The 21,677-nt window shown below is 36.1% G+C and overlaps 1 pseudogene; it reads right to left on the bottom strand.

Annotated features, from left to right (window-relative positions):
* Window positions 1–12,940: 12,940 nt before the first annotated feature.
* On the bottom strand, window positions 12,941–21,120 carry LOC128552863 (neurogenic locus notch homolog protein 1-like; annotated as a pseudogene).
* Between the last annotated feature and the right edge of the window lie 557 nt (window positions 21,121–21,677).

Raw genomic sequence — 21,677 nt, 5'->3', positions numbered from 1 at the left:
TCAGATTAATCGTGTATGCATAGTATTCATCTCATTGCAATTTAAGTTTCATTAAAAACGTTTCAGTTGTAAAACGGCTAATGTCTAGAAGGCTCAGTAGTTAAGGTATTTTCAATCGAATAATTTGCCCGGGGTCGAGCGTTGCTCCGGTCTACGTGGATTCTGGTTTGTAGCAGGTCGGTGGCTATGCCGGACAGTTACATTGGTTCCTCCTCCACAGTTAAAGCCAGAAAGTTTCTTTGTGACAGAAACTATAACTATGTGACTTGATAAATTGTGAAAAAAATGAGTATAGAACAGAGTTACCATGTCCAGTATTAAGTGTCATATGTTATTATTTCTAGGTTAATTTCGTTATTACTTGAACGTTATGGCCATGAAAAAGCTTGAGAGAAAACATCAGGGGAAATATTGTTTTTAATTAATTAGATGTTATGTAATTTGAATGATGTAGTTTTTCTTATTACTGTATAAATGATAAAACAACCTGAAGGACGGACGGATGTTCGCACTTAAACAACCGGGTGGTATACTCAACATTTTTTTTCTAACGCCACACCTGCTTTTTATCTCTGCCCAAATGTTGTCAGATTTGAATTCATCTAATGATTATTTTATTATAATAAGAACGATAACACTTGAATGAAGTTTTACCATGCAATATACAAAGTCCCCTACTTGAAGGTGACCAATTATCTCAACTGCAGTAAAATATCTGTCAATTATGTATCATATAAAATATTATATCGTTAAACAGTATGATATAACGATTAACAATTTGCACATATAAAATCCTACAGTTGTTGATTTCTTATAGCAAAATACAATATATATATATATATTTCAATTTTTATAACATTTCATTTTCAAATTGGTGGGAAAGCATAAGAAATAAATCGTATCATAATAAAAAGAAGTAATTCTAAAGAAATTGTTTTAAACTTTTGTCTATATGACACATGTGATTTTGTTAACATATTTTACTGACAGGGCAGGAAAAGGTCATTATTGACTTTCTACCTTCAAGTGTGACTTTAACCTTTGTGCTAGAGGTCTGGGTATTGCGCATGACAAGTCGTCTCATTATGGGGAACGTTTGTCCAAAGTAATGTTAAAGTCCTTTAATGGACTGGACAGGAAGGACACTTAATGGTCATTGACCACCAAGTATTTTATTATCCTTTGAGCTAGGAACCTGGGTTTGTGCGTAACAAGTCCCTTTTATGGGAAACAACTGTGCTGAAAATTAGTAAAATCTTTTGCTGGATGAAAGAGTTATGAATAAGGCATTAAAAAGGATACTGAACTTTAACCTCTAAGTGTAACCTTCACCTTTGAGCCAGATATCTGAGTGCTGCGCACTGTCTCATTACTGGAAAAGTTTGTGTCAAGTAATATTTAAATCCCTTGATGGATGGCAGTTATGGACCGAACAGAAAAAACAAAAAATCAATTTGACAACGTGTCTTTTGCAACACACGTATTCCTAGATCAGAGGTCAAAGTCGACAGTCTGAGGTCGAAGGTCAATCGTTTTTTTTTTATTGTATTACCAGTATTTAAACAAATATTGAAGCGTGCTACCGGTATTCCCAAAATATAGTCAAATGAAAATAAATTCCATCATTTAAATATTTTCATTTAACTCGGATGGTCGGCTTTCAAATGATAGATAGCTTTTCTAACTATGTAATGGTCGACAGATACCTCTACTCCAAGCTTGTATTTTTTTCTGTTCTATTTAAAACCTCTTGTGAATCATTAATATCGAGTATCGTTTTATTTATCGCGAAGCTCAGCATGTTACGTTTCCCGAGATTAATTAAACGAGAGTCAACATAATACATAATTTTTATGTGGATCTGTTTGTATTCTTTGCACTTCTGTGCCATTGTTCAATGTAACGCGTACATGTGATTGTGACGTCACTAATGATACCACATTAAGGTAGTTCTGCACGTTCGTATCAAAATGTTTTCTACAATGTAGAATTTGGTTAAACTCTGATTTGTCCAAACTTCAGAATATACTTAGGAAATTCAGCAAATAAAAAAGATAGGGTCGTGTCGTTGAGTTTGTTGCTAGACTGATTTGACAAAGGACTTCACGCGATTTTTCATAATGAGCGTTTATGGAAAAATCATAACATTGGTAACAATTTTGCGAATGGACATTTTTCTACACTACTATTTAGTGAAATAAATGTATAGGTCTAAAATATTTAACAATGATTAAAGTGAACTGCACATTACACACTCATTCTTAGACATTAGCACGCTTAGCTCAGTAGGCAGGGCGTTGGTGTACGGATCGCGGGGCCATGAGTTCGATCCTTGGGCGGGACGTATGTTCTCCGTGACTATTTGATAAAAGACATTGTGTCTGAAATCATTAGTCCTCAGTCCTCCACCTCTGATTCATGTGGGGAAGTTACTTGTGGAGAACAAGTTTGTACTGGTACAGAATCCAGGAACACTGGTTAGGTTAACTGCCCGCCGTTACATGAAATACTGTTGAAAAACGGCGTTAAACCCGAAACAAACAAACTTAGACATTATTTTTAATTATTTGACGTGTCAAATGTTTTAATATCATATTTTAAGTTTAGAAAGATAGTAACTGTGTCAGTGTAATAAATTTACTCACAGGTTGCCATTAGTTTCCTTTCCGTACGCCAAACTCATGCTTTATTCTACGTTTTCCTGATAAGTGACGTTACGCCATCACTTCCGGTTTATCAAACGTGCAGTTTTACCTTACTGGATAACCTGGCGATAAAAGTGTATTTACGACCATAGTTTTCGAATTTTAACGTGGATTTATTGTGAAATGCTAACAAAACGGGGAAAATAAAGCAAGATATTGATTCTACCTTACGTGAAAAACAAACCTTTCACTACTCGCTATTTTTATCAAAAGCTTTTGGTAGAATTTCAAAAAAGTAACATCAAAATTTAACACCGAAATAGATAGAAACAGAGCCTTCGTTCTAGAATCAATTGCAAATGCAGAAGAAATGAAAACATAATTATGGTCTTTAAATGTCTTAGGTAACTTGCAGAGGCTGGCATTATTGCCGAATGGTATCAAAGATTTTGGCATTTAAGTAATTGTAGGAGATTTATCAGAAATGACAGAATGTTTAGAAATATTTGTCTATAAAATTCCAAATATAAAGGCACTATATCATTGTTATATAAAAGTTGGGATAGAGAAAGTCGCAACAGTTGGCGGCCGCCAACCTTGCTTAATGACTACAAAATAATTTTAAATAGCGAGAGACTTCTTTCAAAATTACGTCATGCTGATCCAAACGTTTTATGAAAATGCAAAATTTAAATGAAGCAAACAGATTATTTCGTGCTTTAATATTTTTTTCAGACCCCGAAAAGAAATGGGATGGTATATGTCTAGAAAATATGGTTATTTTGGTTATTGAAATGTTTCTGTAGACTCAAAATCAGCTATGTAACAAAAATGCGTTTATATCGGAATACTTCTCAATATCAGGTCTGTCCGTAAACACCGTTACTTCACATCTTCATGCAAGATATACGACATGCCATGTCAAAGTATGAATAACAGAAATATTAAAGGCATGAAACTTCCATCTCTTAATCGGTTGAAATTAGAAATTAAATGAGCCAATGAAGATGTGTAGACGACACGCAATTCTTTTGCGAGAATGAAACTTGTCTTCCATATCTATTTCAAAATCTAAAGGTATATCAATAAGAATCGGTCGCAAAACTTACAGAAAGAAAAACTGGACTCTTTATTGATAGATTTAAAATTAGTAGCCGAAATACAATGAAATCAAATGGACCAAAAATAACATTAAACTTTTAGGTATTTGCAACAGCTAAAATATTGACACAAATGAAACTTAAATAAACAAAATAAACAAAATACAAGTAGGGAAACAAGAAATTTATCGCATCATGGAACCAGTCTTATTTTGAAAGTTTTAAGAGATATTCCTTTAAAATATACTAACAAACTGGGTAATTTTAGGAATAACACAAAACTTTTTTATGTGAGTGGCTAAAAGTACATTTGTTCTAAACAGAGGAAACGGAGCCTTAGTATGTGAAACATAACTTATATTTATGCAGGTCTAAACATTAAATGGTTTACAAAGTAAAATATTCTGGAATGCAATTTGCACATACGAGTACTATTTACAGTCGCACGATAGAAATGTTTCTTATTATTTCTCTGCAAATGCTGCACAGTAGACACGTTTCTTGTATCAAGAAATAACAGACGAGTAAACTACTATAAATTACACGGTGTCTATGCATATCGGATCCTCTGTGGAAAATGAGAAAACGGATCCCTCTGTTCGCGCACAGGACACTCTTTGTGGTAAACAAAGAACTCCAACATCAGTGAGCTCGAAATTTTTGCCCTATACACATTTTTGTGCATACAAAACATATGAACCACGAAATGACGTACCTTTTTAGCTCCACTATTCGGAGAATAGGGGGGCTATACTACTTGCCCCGGCGTCGGCGTCGGCGTGACACTTCTTGGTTAAAGTTTTTCGGCAACCTTTGTTTTTCTGTCATATCTTTGTTACCTTTGCTTATATCTTACTGTAACTTCACATAAACATTGTCCAGTATACAAACAAAGTATGTGTAGGGGCTGAGCCCATTATACCCAAAGTCAAGGTCACCAGGCTGTTATACTTAGTTTTTTTAAGGTTAAAGTTTTTCGGCAACCTTTGTTTTTCTGTCATATCTTTGTTACTATTGCTTATATCTTACAGTAACTTCAAATAAACATTGGCCAGTATACAAACAATGTATGTGTTGGGGCTGAGCCCATTATATCCAAGGTCAAGGTCACCAGACTGTTATACTTAGGTTATTTTTAAGGTTAAGGTCTTTCGGCAACCTTTGTTTTTCTGTCATATCTTTGTTACTTTTGCTTATATGTTACTGTAACTTTACATAAACATTGTCCAGCATACAAACGAAGTATGTGCAGGGGCTGGGCCCATTATACTTAAGGTCAAGGTCACCAAGAAGTTATACTTTGAATTATTTTCTTGTTAAATCATTTTGAGAGCTTCGTTTATAGACATATCTTTGGTACTTTAAAAGATAATTACTTGAAATTAAAAGTATTTGTTTATAATCATCTGCATGTGCGACTACATACCCCATAACTCTAATTGTGTTTTTGACAGAATTATGCCCCTTTTGTACTTAAACATTTTTTTTGCAATCTTCGCTTTCTGGATACTACTTTAATGCAATATAAGATAAAGACTTGAAACTTAAAATATATCTTTATCATCATCATCTGCATGTGTGGTAACAATCCCCATAACTCTGGTTTGTATTTTTGACCGAATTATGCCCCTTTTATACTTAAATGTTTTACAAACTTCGTTTTTTGGACATAACTTTGGTACTAAATAAGATAATGACTTGAAACTCTAAATATATCTTTATCATCATCATCTGCATGTGTTGTAACAATCCTAATAACTCAAATTTGTGTATTTGATGGAATTATGCCCCTTGGTGTATCTTCCTTTTAAAGTAGAGGTCTCTTATTCAGACGTATATTCATTTTACTGTCAAATCCCCGAATAGTGGAGCGCGCTGTCTTACGGACAGCTCTTGTTTATAGTTACATTTGTTTTATCAGTTGACACAAGTCAAAACTAAGATTGACTTTAGCCGGAGGTACTGGCTTGGATGAACATCGTGCAATGTTTATGAAACTTAAATACGACTTTTCTTGAATATAGAAAATATCTAGTACCTTAGATGTGAAGCCGTTGATCCCATCTTACTTGTAAATACACCTTATTCGGTTATTGTCATCATGTTAACTTAACACTAGCTCATCTTCTGATCGAAAGAAATTTCTAGACAGACTTAAAGCACCTTGTACGGAAAAAGGTCAAAGAGGCTTATAATTAGCCAGTATCTTGAGCACATCCTAAACTTGAAAAATACTGATGCCTCACTCCCAAATAAACCAAATGCTAAGAAACTGTACTCGTTCATTAAACACTCGAGACAGAAATCTTCCTCTATCTCCCCCTAAATATGAAAATAAACACCATCAGGATGATCAAGCTAAGGCAACAGTACTGAACACACAGTTTCAGTCTGTTTTTAGCCCCAAATTACCACTAAACCTTGCCTCGCTCAGCTAAATGAAATTTAATCCTGATGGTAAATCTGTCCCTACCACGCCAGATATTAGGATAGGCACAGATGGTATTTAGAAACTTCTCATCAACCTGAACCCCATTAGGTTAGTGGATTTGACAAAACCAAGCCCATAATACTTAAAACACTCTCTTTTGAACTATCCTCCATCCTTGAGGTCATATTCCAGAAATCCCTGCAGGAAGGATCACTTTCATCCCAGTGGAAATCCGCAGATGTTGCCCTAACTTTTAAAAAAGTTGATAGGTCAAACCCAGTAAATTATAGGCCATTTTCATTAACATGTGTCCTATGCAAAGTTCTTAAACACATTGTTTCCTCATATATTGTTAAGCACTTCACCAACCATGGTATTGTGTATGACCTTCAGCATGGATTTAGGGAAAAAAGATCACGCGTTACTCAGTTAGTTATGTTAGTAAATGATCTGGTCACTTCAGTCTACAATAAGAAACAAGTAGATCTTATACAGTAACTACTAGATTTTAGTAAGGCTTTCGATAAGGTTAGCCATGAGAAAGTCCTTCTAAAACTGCACGATTACGGAGTCAGAGGTAACACACTAAGATGGGTCAAATGCTTCTTAGATAATAGGATCCAATCAGTAGTCCTAAATGGCACTACCTCTGATGCCATCCCAGTATCATCAGGTGTCCTACAGGGTCTGTACTTGGTCCCCTACTCTTCCTAGCTTACATAAATGACCTCCCACAAAACGTCAGTTCCAAAGTCCGTCTGTTTGCAGATGAAACGGCAATATTTCTAACTCTGTCATCTGCAGACAAATCTGTCACTCTCCAAAATGACCTCAAAACTCTAGAAAAGTAGGAGTTGGAGTGGGATATCGAGTTCAACCCTCCAAGTGTCAAGTGATCCACTCCACTAGAAGGAAACATCCTACCCCTACCCAGTATTACCTACATGGAGTCCAAATTGAATTGGTCAGCTCAGCTAAATACCTAGGCGTAGATATCTCAAATGATGTGACAATCACATAAACAGGTCAACCAAAAAAGCTAACCAAACCCTAAGGTTCTTACGAAGAAACATTAAGGTCAAATCTCAACCCATTAAGACCATTGCTTGCCAGACTCTAGTCCGACCCCAGGTTGAATATGCCTCCAAGGTATGGTCGCCCCACACCCAAACTCAAATTGTCCAAATTGAAAGCGTCCAAATGAGAGCGGCCCGTTGGATCAAGACCGACTACGACCGTACTTCCAGTGTAACGGATATACTACACTCCCTAAACCTCCTATTTAAGGCGTATAGATTCTAGGTTATCACTCTTTTATAAGATTCATCATGATGTGGTTGCTATCCTTGTTGCTGATTACTTGACCCCAATGATCCCTTGTGTCCGCTATGGCCATTCCCCAAGTTATAGGTTAATTACTGCAACCACTGACTATTACAAGTTTTCTTATTTTCCGAGAACAGTGTACCATTGGAACCAACTTCCCCCAGTGTCGCCCACCTCCCTACCCTAGAGCAGTTCAGTGCTGCTGTTTGCAGTCTAGAACATGTCTCGCCCTAGTTATCCTGCAAACTCAAGTTTTAACCTTTTTATATCACCAAAGTTATTTTTGGTTTCTTCCAATCTAATTTTTTATTACTATATTCTTTCTCTTTTTGATTTTGACGCGCAAAACGTCTACGTTCTCGCAAGGGGTTTGTCGTCAACGGCAGATAGATAGATAGAACGCCCTACTTTCGATTTTGTTAATGCACGGGATCCCCCTCAGTCGTTGCAATTTTTGCCTCACAGGATCCCTCTTGACTCTCTGCACACGCACGGCACGGGAACCCTCTTCGACAAATTGTTCTATCGGCACCGGCACCCTCAGATTCAATGTTTGAGTTTTGAAAATATTGAAAACAAGATCAGTTTCATAGGGAAATAGATCATTGTGGTTTACGTCCCTTAATATGCTTTTAAATTGCAAATAAATCAGCAATTTCACATAACATGCATATTTAAATTTTATTATCAAATTTACCTATACCTTAGTGATACTCATGTAACTTTTAAACGCGAATTTGTATACTTTGATTTGCTATAAAGTGGGGCCATTCATGCATAGCTAGTCTGAAAGGGGGCGTTCAGCGACACATCTGTACAATAACGAACCCCGTCCTCCCGGACACACAAGTCTGTTGTGGAAACATCGATATTTTTCCATACACTGACGCCTGACTTTCATATCGGATGCGTGACGTAATTGAACGTGTGTCGTGGCATTATTTTTTCATTTAGTTCAGGATTGTCAATCTTATTCAGACTGTTGAACAAATTTATAATAGTTACATTACATTGTATGCGTATGTAATAAAAAGCTTATTATCTTTGCATCGGTAAATATGCACTCGTTCTTTAGCGGAAGTCGTGCAATCTATTTCCGCTATAAAACTCGTGCATAGCTATTAACCTATATTTATTGTGGTGATTTTAAATAAGAACACCATCTCATAACTCTAACACTGAAGTTAAATTGAGTGGGCACCGGTGCCGATAGAAAAATAATTGTGTCCGAGAGGGTCTCAAGCCGTGTGCAGAGAGTCAAGAAGGATGTTTATATGCACCAAAATGTGTTTAGGACGAAAATTTTGATTTTCCTAGCGAACAGAGAGGGTTCCGAATTCTCATTTTCCACAGAGAGGGACCTGATATCCATATACACCGTGAATTAGCATTAACAGTGTGGAGAATGACGGTATGCACTGAAAAATAACCGCAAATTTTCTCGCATCGGCAGGAAAAACAAGGTATTTTAAGTTGAAAAAAAAACCGTTGTTTTAGATATTGTTACATAGCCTATCATATGACCCTTACCTTCCGATTTCCTCCGGCGAATATATTGTCCTCAAAGTATTGATACTTTCCGAGGACACTCGGGAAGTTTGAATGCGTTTGTACTTTTTTTTGGAAGGGAACGTTCACGGACGTACGGTTTTCAATTCAAAAGATACATAATTTTAAACATTTACGACAATTAATGGCAGTGCAAAGACACGAACATTTGACTGAGTATACATCTCATTAAGAACATTTGTTTATATGCATAAAAATATGTTGTATGAAAAGACTATACGGAATTAATAAAATGGCAAAGAGCCTGTATTTATATCATATTCATTGGCAGCTTACACGGACAAAATCACATATTTAGTGTAACATTTCTATTTTTTTCTGTTCCGTTTTGGTTTGGTGTATACGTGAAAAAAGCATTTACTCTCCAAACTTTTAAGAAATGCAGTACTGTTTGATACTGACATATTATACATAAATAACTATGTTGAAAATTCCCGAGTGTCTTCCTTTTTCTTAAATGCCTTAAATTTCCTAAAAATACTTTCGTTTCTTTGTTTAGTCCGTTTGCAAAGGTTTGACATCACGTGTCATAGTCGTTACAAGTCCAATAGGAGAAATAAGTTCCAATCGTTCACTTTTAAATGATAATTTGAAGAGTCAAACGCATTGAAACGTTCAGCATAACGCGAAAGATGATATGTTAGTGTAGGTTTCTCTGAAGCACAGAGCACCACAAACACAGCCCCAGAGTCAAGCATTTGCAAAGTAGGCCCACAATAAGAAGCCGTAACGGAAAAATGTTACAGACGTGTTGCTGCAAAAATCCAACAAGAACATCTTAATTCGATGAAAAATATAGAAAAAGGGAGAAGAAGAGGTATGGATAGGGGCAAGCAAATTAAATAAATTCAATCCTGTGTTGATAAGGGACCTACTTTTGAGAGCGAATATTCACTAAAGGTATGTGTTTTGTATTTTAGCAGTATTCATGATTCATTTTCCATTTCACATAGCTGCTCCGAGAAGACACATCTGTTAAACCAAATAGTCAAATTTTTTACTAATTATTTACTAATTATTTATAAACAGAGACATTTGTGTCAAACTTAGGATTTTTGTTCGATTTTTCAGACTGAACAAAATGTAAGGGAATTTACTAAATCATAACGATCGTTTTTAGACTATAAGTTGTACATGTAAGCCGTGCATTTCTTAAAACAATACTGTCAAGTTGATTTGCAAAGACCGGGTGAAATATTCAAACTACCCGTTTATATCAGGTTACTTTTCTCTGGCTGACTCATTTGTCAATCTAGTGTCGGGATAGACAATTACCCAGTGTTATATCAATCACGTGTATTTACGGGCATGTATTGAGATATTTTTGCATTACAGCTTCAGTGTCATTGTATCCATCTTTTTATCATTGCCTTTTGTAATACGATCTTTTAGTTTTGTGCCACTTTGCGATGCATGTCTCTATGACTGTGATTCAGGTACTCTGTATTTCCGGAAAATCTACCCTTACCTTTAATCTGTTTTTGTGTGGGTCAGCAACTTAACTATCTTGGTCATTTATATTGCTGTTTAATGTCATGAAATTTTCCGCCTTAGGATTTGCCTCGGGAGGCCTTTAGTGCCAATATGTTCTTGTTAGATTAAATATACAGATGCATTTTAGTGTTTAAGTGATGAAAAAGATACAGCAATTTCTTATATAAAACTATGTATTACAGCAAATGCTTTCATTGCACTATTACATTCACCTTAACGTGACGTATAAGACATTGTGGGATTCTATTTTCTATTGTTTTTAGAAAAGAAAGTATATAAATGGATACATGCATGTGAACGTTTTCGTTTTACACCATTTAACATAAAAAACAAACACAAGTTTTAGTTCTTATGTCTAGGTCACTAAAGGGAATTACATTGACGTCCAATCATCGATTTCTGACCATAATCTGCTGCTAGAGGTGTCACCTGCACCCAAAAGTTTGCAAATTCTTTGCTTGAGGGAAATGTGCCAGTGCTCTTTGTCAACTTATTTATGGAAACAAAAACCGACATTTACAGAAATTTCTGTTCTGAGACAGTTGTAGCAGAAATTAAGTAGTTTTAATACTTTCCAAGAAGTAGTGGGAACAAAACGGTCAAGAATTTCTACCCTAAATGATTTTATTGCTTGATGTTTTTTTAAATTAAAAGAAATGAATATTGTATTCGCCTTAGGTTGGATGGTGAAAACTTAAAGATATAAAGTACGTTTGCACATTTACTGCTGATGACAAAATGTGTGCTCTTTTTATTTTCTTTTTTCGGCTGATGAAACTTTCCAAATATAGTGACACAAAGATATTAATATGTGATAGGATTTTGATTTCCAATGTGTTACGTATCATAACAGCTTGACGAAGATGCATTGCCTTAGCGGACAATATTGCTGTTATTTTTCACAGATTTATCATAAATGTTAAAGCTTGATGCTAGTGTACGTCTAAGCTGCAATTGAATGAGATGTACATGTAAGCCGCCAAATTTACAAATATTCTGACTGTATTGCATGTTCATTCACATTTTGATGTTTTATTACTGCCATTTAAAGCCTTAAATTTATTAAAAATGCATTTTCTTTCAAAGTATTGTCGGTCCGTGATAAGCGTCTTCGAAAACTGGCATGTACTTTCAAATTTCCTGAGTGTTCTAACAAAATACCAACACATTACGCACATTATGGGTATCCAGCGAAAACGGAAAGTAAGGGGCATATGATAGTGTATGTAACAGTATCTAACACAATGTTTATGAAGTCAAAATACCTTGATTTTCAAGCTGAAGCGAAAGAAGGTAGCAGCCATTATTCCGTACACGTCCTCATTTTAAATCATGTGATTTCCAACATCGATTAACTTGGAGATTGCTTCAGTCCTGATACAACAATTAATATGAAATACATGTGTGTATACTTTCTGCAATTATGAATGAATCCTTTTTAACATGTTTCGTTAAGGCCTAAAAAATTCTTTCTTTCCGATAGCATGCTCAAAAACTTTAGGGTAGGTAGGTCGGATTTTTTGTTGTTGTTTTTTTTTTTTTTTTAATTTTTTTATTAAGTGAGACTTTTCGGAAATTATTTTTGTGTCATGCAAATAAGGGGGTTATGTCTTTAGAGCATCAGTAAGTTGATTTCTAACCTCACTGACCATGTTTAAGGCATAAAAAGTACAGTTTTGCAACTTTTTGTTAGAAAGTTGAAGGCCATAAAACATTTAGGGTCGGGTCAAAAATTTAGGGTAGGTCTGGATACCGGAAACGAAGATATTTTTTACGCCTAAAACAAATCGGGGATTTCCAGAAATATCTTTATTTCGTCTAAAAACTTGTTTAAATTATTGAAAGATAAACATAGTTGGATCTCTAAATGAAACATTATTAAATCGAGCATTCCGACAATATCTTGCAGCACTTAGATGTAGATAAATTTCAATTTATTAGAACTGCAATTAAAACATATTTCACGAAAGTACATAAAACCGGAAAATATAAAACTCAACCTTTAAACTCAAACCGGAACATAAATGGGAAATGCACTCAGTAGTTCCCTACCCTAGGAAAAGATCTCTATTAAGATTGTCTTTAAAGGCGAAACAGTGGAAACTTATGCATAGAACACAGACGTAAGCTTATGAAATTACTCGATGGAAAATGTATTATATGTAAGTACAGGAAAACTTTAGTTCATTTCATGAGAGAATAAGACTTTGCCAAAGGTATTTGTGTTGTCTTATGTCACGGGCTGCTTCGGTAGAACTTAGTACATGCTGCTACTTATGCTGACCTTTGTCTATACGTGGCAACATAGTTGTTTGCATTTGCAGAGGGTTCCAGACTCTACTGGCAATAGGACTGTAATGAAAATAAATAATATATCATAGATATATATTTTTAATTGTTAGAACAAAAATGTATAATTGTTAATTACTTGTTGTAGCAATGGAGAGTGCAATGAATAAAGTATATCATCACATGATTATCAATAAAGAGAGTGCATCATGGAAAACAATGCCATACACATACATAATGAAATAAAAACGTTTCCTTTTACAACAGGTATTTGATATAATTTACAAAATAGCAAATTAAAGAATATTTTATGTTTAGAGTACAATCAATGACTAAAATATAAAACTGACCTGTAATGATAATAAATAATATATAATAGATATATAGTTTTAATTGTCAAAACAACAATGTATAAATGTTTACTGCTTGTTGTAGCAATGGCGAGTGCAATGATCCATCGCTTTAATTTATAACATCATTGTTGTAATATTACGGGTGGCGGGTTAGTATTATGTTAGTGAACGTATACCGGGATCATGTGTAGGGCAAAATAAGCGATCAAAATATAGGAGATAAGGTCAAGAGCTTAATTGTACCTAGTAATACGCTGGATTTGTATTAAAGATTGAGTTATTTCCCCTTAATAGTAAGGTTTTAGGAAAAGGGGAAATATCAACGAAAATAAAGGCTGGATAAATATCATGTTTTATAATTGTTTTATTTAATAAATGAATGGTAAATATTTGACCCTATGGTATTAAAACAGAAATTTCAAGATTGTTTTCCTTTAAACATAACTCTCAAACCAGCCGTACTTTCGGTTGATATAAACAGCCCTCTTTAAAAAGTTAATTCAACAAATGAGCTGTTAAAAAGTTTTACAGAAATTTAAGACTGGCTGTTAAAGACCAAAGTAATTCACAATGTATTGAAATAAAAAAAAATGCTTACGCAAGGGACGTAACAAAGATAGGATTTTGATTCAAAACTAGATAAAGTTACCTTCGCTCTTTTCGCGTTCGGACAGGCAATTATATCCTATACTCAGGACGACGGACACATTTTTATAAAATCTCACGAGACAAACGTATGTTTATGACAAGACAGAAAATAAAGTCAGAGAGGACGTTCAGCGTTTTCTGGAAGTAAAGAAAATGAAAGTTAAAAAGGCTAAACTTGAAAACGAAAGTTGCATTTCTATTGGTAAATAGTCAGGGATGATCCCGTCTAAATTTAGAGACCGTACCATAGCTCTTCGCATTCTTCAATTTTTCAAAAAAAAAAGTGGTTTTTACGAGAGCACCGGTTACGATTGAAAATGTAAACAACCGACTCTATAAACTATTTGAATGAATGAATGAATGAATGATCGTCGATCTTAGTCATAATACTGATTGACAGTGAATGCTAATGACTCCATGTGTTGCAGAAATGTATTTAGTTTGTAACTGTAATTTCCTGTCAGTTGATATCCTGTCGAAACTGGTAAAATAATTGCTTATATTAGGACAAAGCTCACTGTCTTTGCCGTTCGCCAGCTGCTAAAAAGGCAAATATATAAGATTCAGTGTAAGTTATATTTCACTGGTACTGCCAGTTAGTAACTTCATACTAAAAAAAGCACGACAGAGAAATTTGGGCAGTTTTGACCGATTATAACGATTATAACGTTTGCAGCATTAGATTATATTTTTTCTTTACACGAAAATTGCCGTTAGATAACCAAGCGAATACGCCGATAATCCGGAGTCGGCCGATTATGTGTTATTGTCACAAAACTGTTCCAGTTCACGTAATCTAATCGGTGCACTTAAACTGCCTAGCTATAGCTACTGCTGTTATAGAGAAGTGGTAGAGTGTCTGCCTTAGGTGTGAGAGGTCCTGGGTTCGAGTCCCAGTTAGAGCTTAACAATTTTCATTCTGCTACAGCATCTTTTGCTGTTAAAGGACAGTTGTTCTATATTTTTAGCACACAGTATCATGGATCATTATTTAGAAATCCAGATCACAGTTGAATGTTAAATCAAATGCACCCAAGTAGAAAATATTCGCTATATTATGTCCCTTTGATGTTTCTGCTCTCCAGGTCCAAGAAGAGTTACATTTCCTTGATCACAAAATTTTCTTTTACATGAAAATATGAAATGCTCATAACTCTATGCTTCTGGTTAAAATATGATTAATATATCTATTTTTGAGGAATATATGTATATTTGTCTTCATTTCAAAGCTTTTTCACTTCATACCTATGATTTGAAAAACTTAGGTACTATCTCTACTAAATTTATGCGCGTGGACTTTCTTATTTTATTTGTTTTATTTGTTTTATTTTTTTTCTTTTGCTTATGGAGAATCAATTTTCAGCATTTTTTAACGATTTGAAAATACCTGGGCTTTAGCATGACATGTCAGCTTTTAATATACGAGACAATATTTGAACTTGAAATAAACACATATCCCATGGGGCAAAGGTATATGGAGATTTTAGGAACTTTGTCAAAAGGCCCTTTCTGATGTTGTGTAAAATGTCAGTATATGCCTCGGGTGTTAGATATTTCCGTAGAGCTGCACACCAAGACATTTCAGAAATAGTTTCAAAAGAAATTTCCTGTAATAAATGTTAATTCTACCGAAGCGTGAACGGGCCATGATACGCTTTAATACGTTTTATTTAGACACAGATGCGGGAAGGATATAGCTAAGGGGTTTCTTTTTGTTTGAATATATAATTTGTTTGTATTAAGTAAGTGACCTGCTGTTAATGTTTGTATAGATTCCATTTATTTCATTATTATATTTTAGTTCTTAAACATTGTACAGCTGGTAGGCAAATGCTCCCTGACCCCTATATACCAATGGCTTGAAAAAAGGGGGATGCAAATTTATGGTCTAAAATAATGCGCCGCTTATTTTGCGTAAAATTACCATTACAGAAATCGTACATATTTCTCGATACGAATTTGATAATCTGCTATTCCATACATGCATAACAGTGCCCGATGCAAGGATAAGAGTATATTTTGCGTAATGTTGACGATATTTTTTAATTCTGCAGATGAGACTGCTTGCTGTAAAGTAAGTAACCAGCACACAGTTACACTCATTTTGTGAGTTGCCGCATTGCAACAGGCATGGCTCAAAGAATTTATGTACAGTTATCGTTGTTATGTTTTTTTTTTATAATTGAACTAATCACTAAACAATGTATCCAATTGTCATTTAAATCTGTCAAAACTTTGCAGTGATGAAAAAAGAAATTTCAGGAGTAAGGAAAGTGGTTGAGTTTATAACAATTAAATAGCTCTCGAGGAATACAAGTCTTACATAGTTACGCAATTAATACAATAAATGAGTTTAAGGCCGCATCTGCTGCCATCCAAGGTATTTGTACCATATACAAGCTTGGGCAGACAGACAGGACATAATGATTCAATAAAACTTCCTTTCCATTCTCGCTTGTAGGTTGGAGTTTACAACTTCCCTCAACTCCACCCCCACAAACCGCAACCCTCTCATATCCTTTGGACACCGGGCATATTTTCATGCAATCTCGCCAGGCATAGGTATGTTTTTAACAAAAGAGAAAATGACATCACTCGACCTTTCACTATTTCCGGAAGTAAAGAAAATGAATGTAGACAGGCTAAACAATTACATTTTGCCAATGGGGAGTCAATTTTCAGCACTTTTTTTATCACAATAATTATGTGATTTCAAAGCCAAGACATATGAAAAAACTATTTTGTTTATGCTGTCACGTCCAAAATCTAAATAAAATCTGGAACGTATATGTTTGTTCTAAGTAATCACCTAGGGAAAGACATTAAAGGGAATGCAGTAAGAACGCTTTTGCTAAGGAATCTAAATGTTCGAACTCTCCATCTTTTTCAATTGGTGTAAAACACGATAAATATCCTTGTGCCAATAGTCACAATGAGATCCATCTGTGTGATCTGGACAATTACAGTAATAATCTCCGTTAGACGCATACAAACAGACACCGTCATTTTTACAAGGCTTGTTCCTGCATTTGCCAATATCTGAAAGAAGACGTAAAATATTACGTTAAAAAAATCATTTGTAATCTGTAACTGAATTATTGAGTTTTAATACGAAGGGTGTGATTCTTACTTGTTGCAACATTTTATTTAGCTAAAAAAGAAAAAAAAGATATATTATAAATAAACGCACCTTTTTCGCAAAAGAAGCCTTCAAACTGTGGTTTGCATTTACAGTGAAATCCACCTCGTGTGTTTATACATTGTCCTTTGTTTTTGCACGGGTTGGAAACTGCACATTCATCGACGTCATACTGGCAACTTGAGCCATAATATTTAGTGCTGCACTCACAGAAGTAACTTCCGTGTGTGTTGACACATCGCCCACCATTTTGACATAGGTTGAGAGATGCACATTCATTTCTGTCAAACTGACAATTTGTGCCTTGGTATCCAGGGCTGCACTCACAGTAGTAACTTCCATACGTGTTGACACATCGTCCACCATTTTTACATGTGTCGGAGAATCCACACTCGTTCCTGTCATATTCACAGTTGAACCCATAAAATCCTAAACCACACACACAGTAGTAACTGCCATATGTGTTTTCACATTTTCCCTGATTTTTGCAAATGTTTGTATTGCGACACTCATTAACATCATACTGGCATCTTTCACCACTAAACCGAGGACTACAGTGGCATCGAAAGCCGCCATAGGTGTTTTCGCACGTACCAGCGTTTTTACATAGATGGGATCCCAAACATTCATTGACATCAGTTTGGCATCTTTTCCCAGAAAAGTGGGAACTACATTTGCATTTGAATCCGCCGTGAGTGTTTTCACACGTTCCGCCGTTTTCACACGGATTGGTTCCCAAACATTCATTCACATCATTTTGACATCTTTTTCCAGTAAACTGGGGACTACATTTGCATTTGAATCCGCCGTGAGTGTTTTCACACGTTCCGCCGTTTTCACATAGACTGGTTCTGGAACATTCATTGACATCAGTTTGACATCTTTCTCCAGTAAACTGGGAAGGACATTTGCATCTGAATCCGCCGTGAGTGTTTTCACACGTTCCGCCGTTTTCACATAGATTGGATCTGGAACATTCATTGACATCAGTTTGACATCTTTCTCCAGTAAACTGGGAAGGACATTTGCATTTGAATCCGCCGTGAGTGTTTTCACACGTTCCGCCGTTTCCACATAGATTGGATCTGGAACATTCATTGACATCAGTTTGACATCTTTCTCCAGTAAACTGGGAGGACATTTGCATTTGAATCCGCCGTGAGTGTTTTCACACGTTCCGCCGTTTCCACATAGATTGGATCTGGAACATTCATTGACATCAGTTTGACATCTTTCTCCAGTAAACTGGGGAGGACATTTGCATTTGAATCCGCCGTGAGTGTTTTCACACGTTCCGCCGCTTTCACACGGATTGGTTCCCAAACATTCATTCACATCATTTTGACATCTTTTTCCAGTAAACTGGGGACTACATTTGCATTTGAATCCGCCGTGAGTGTTTTCACACGTTCCGCCGTTTTCACATAGACTGGTTCTGGAACATTCATTGACATCAGTTTGACATCTTTCTCCAGTAAACTGGGAAGGACATTTGCATCTGAATCCGCCGTGAGTGTTTTCACACGTTCCGCCGTTTTCACATAGATTGGATCTGGAACATTCATTGACATCAGTTTGACATCTTTCTCCAGTAAACTGGGAAGGACATTTGCATTTGAATCCGCCGTGAGTGTTTTCACACGTTCCGCCGTTTCCACATAGATTGGATCTGGAACATTCATTGACATCAGTTTGACATCTTTCTCCAGTAAACTGGGGAGGACATTTGCATTTGAATCCGCCGTGAGTGTTTTCACACGTTCCGCCGTTTCCACATAGATTGGATCTGGAACATTCATTGACATCAGTTTGACATCTTTCTCCAGTAAACTGGGGAGGACATTTGCATTTGAATCCGCCGTGAGTGTTTTCACACGTTCCGCCGCTTTCACACGGATTGGTTCCCAAACATTCATTCACATCATTTTGACATCTTTTTCCAGTAAACTGGGGACTACATTTGCATTTGAATCCGCCGTGAGTGTTTTCACACGTTCCGCCGTTTTCACATAGACTGGTTCTGGAACATTCATTGACATCAGTTTGACATCTTTCTCCAGTAAACTGGGAAGGACATTTGCATTTGAATCCGCCATGAGTGTTTTCACACGTTCCGCCGTTTTCACATAGACTGGTTCTGGAACATTCATTGACATCAGTTTGACATCTTTCTCCAGTAAACTCGGAAGGACATTTGCATTTGAATCCGCCATGAGTGTTTTCACACGTTCCGCCGTTTTTACATGGATCAGTTCCCAAACATTCATTGACATCAGTTTCACATCTTTTTCCAGTAAACTGGGGAGGACATTTGCATTTGAATCCGCCGTGAGTGTTTTCACACGTTCCGCCGTTTTCACATAGACTGGTTCTGGAACATTCATTGACATCAGTTTGACATCTTTCTCCAGTAAACTGGGGAGGACATTTGCATTTGAATCCGCCGTGAGTGTTTTCACACGTTCCGCCGTTTCCACATAGATTGGATCTGGAACATTCATTGACATCAGTTTGACATCTTTCTCCAGTAAACTGGGGAGGACATTTGCATTTGAATCCGCCGTGAGTGTTTTCACACGTTCCGCCGCTTTCACACGGATTGGTTCCCAAACATTCATTGACATCATTTTGACATCTTTTTCCAGTAAACTGGGGACTACATTTGCATTTGAATCCGCCGTGAGTGTTTTCACACGTTCCGCCGTTTTCACATAGACTGGTTCTGGAACATTCATTGACATCAGTTTGACATCTTTCTCCAGTAAACTGGGAAGGACATTTGCATTTGAATCCGCCGTGAGTGTTTTCACACGTTCCGCCGTTTCCACATAGATTGGATCTGGAACATTCATTGACATCAGTTTGACATCTTTCTCCAGTAAACTGGGAAGGACATTTGCATTTGAATCCGCCGTGAGTGTTTTCACACGTTCCGCCGTTTCCACATAGATTGGATCTGGAACATTCATTGACATCAGTTTGACATCTTTCTCCAGTAAACTGGGGAGGACATTTGCACTTGAATCCGCCGTGAGTGTTTTCACACGTTCCGCCGTTTCCACATAGATTGGATCTGGAACATTCATTGACATCAGTTTGACATCTTTCTCCAGTAAACTGGGAAGGACATTTGCATTTGAATCCGCCATGAGTGTTTTCACACGTTCCGTCGTTTTTACATGGATCAGTTCCCAAACATTCATTGACATCAGTTTCACATCTTTCTCCAGTAAACTGGGGAGGACATTTGCACTTGAATCCGCCGTGAGTGTTTTCACACGTTCCGCCGTTTCCACATAGATTGGATCTGGAACATTCATTGACATCAGTTTGACATCTTTCTCCAGTAAACTGGGAAGGACATTTGCATTTGAATCCGCCATGAGTGTTTTCACACGTTCCGCCGTTTTTACATGGATCAGTTCCCAAACATTCATTGACATCAGTTTCACATCTTTTTCCAGTAAACTGGGGACTACATTTGCATTTGAATCCTCTGTGAGTGTTTTCACACGTTCCGCCATTTTCACAGAGATAGGATCCCAAACATTTATTGACATCAGTTTGAAATCTTTCTCCAGTAAACTGGGAAGGACATTTGCATTTGAATCCGCCGTGAGTGTTTTCACACGTTCCATCATTATCTAGGGATTTAAGTCTTGCACATTCAGTAACATCATCCATACCGTTATCATTTCGGATGTCCATTTGCAAAAACTGCTGCATGGCACCCAAGACATTTGTTTTGTTTTCAGCAATCTCAATTGTTTCCGAAACATAATCATTGGACAATTCTAAATTAAATTCTGCTCGGTTAAAACCAATGCTCAGATAAAACCTTCCTGGGAGATCTTTTGCGTTCTCTGGTGAAGTCTCGTTTCTTTGATCGTAATATCCAATGAATTCATCTTTATTTGGTTCTAAAAATGGTTCCTTGTCATTTATGCCAATCTCCTCGACTTCGTTGGACGAAACAAAGAAGACAGTGGTAGACTGCAAGTGTTCCGATTCATTCATGGATGTTTGAATAGTATTAAAGTTTGTTTTAAACGTCGGAATTTCGGAACGTGCGGCAGATATAAGAAAAAGGCAAAATAATAGTTTTAGGCACATCTTCCTAGGTAGTCTGCCTGAAAATAAATAAAAGTAAAAGTTATTCGTACTTTGTTGTAGAAGGCGTATTTGTACGCTTACGTATAGCTGTATCCCTGCATGAAGATTTAAGTGCTGAATAGACTTCAATACATAAAGTTTACTTGAATTTCATTGTTTTGTATTTGACAGGTATGCCTATTCGCACAAATATGAAACTTAAGAATTTGAACGATTTCTTGAAATAGTGTTTTCTGTCGTCAGAGAGTAAATATTGTGTACATGTGTATTTTGATAATTATGTGAATGATGATATTCTTTTCTTTCCAACAAAAAGCACACATTTTTTATCAAATCATACCGAAATCAAATATAATAAGTTCCTATCTTGCTCTGGTAAGACTTTTAATCATGAATAGTTAACACTTTGCAACGAAAGCTCATGAATTGCGAAACTTTCATCAGCTATTGATAGTATTGTTTAATCTCAGACAAAAACACCGCTTGAAAACGAAAACAAAAAAACAACGTTTCTTTTTGATGAGTTTGTTTGTTTTGTATTTTCACGCCATTTTTCAACAGTATTTCAGT

Source organism: Mercenaria mercenaria, unplaced genomic scaffold, assembly GCF_021730395.1.
Source record: "Mercenaria mercenaria strain notata unplaced genomic scaffold, MADL_Memer_1 contig_3239, whole genome shotgun sequence".
Taxonomy (NCBI): domain Eukaryota; kingdom Metazoa; phylum Mollusca; class Bivalvia; order Venerida; family Veneridae; genus Mercenaria; species Mercenaria mercenaria.
This window is presented reverse-complemented; position numbering and strand designations above follow the sequence as displayed.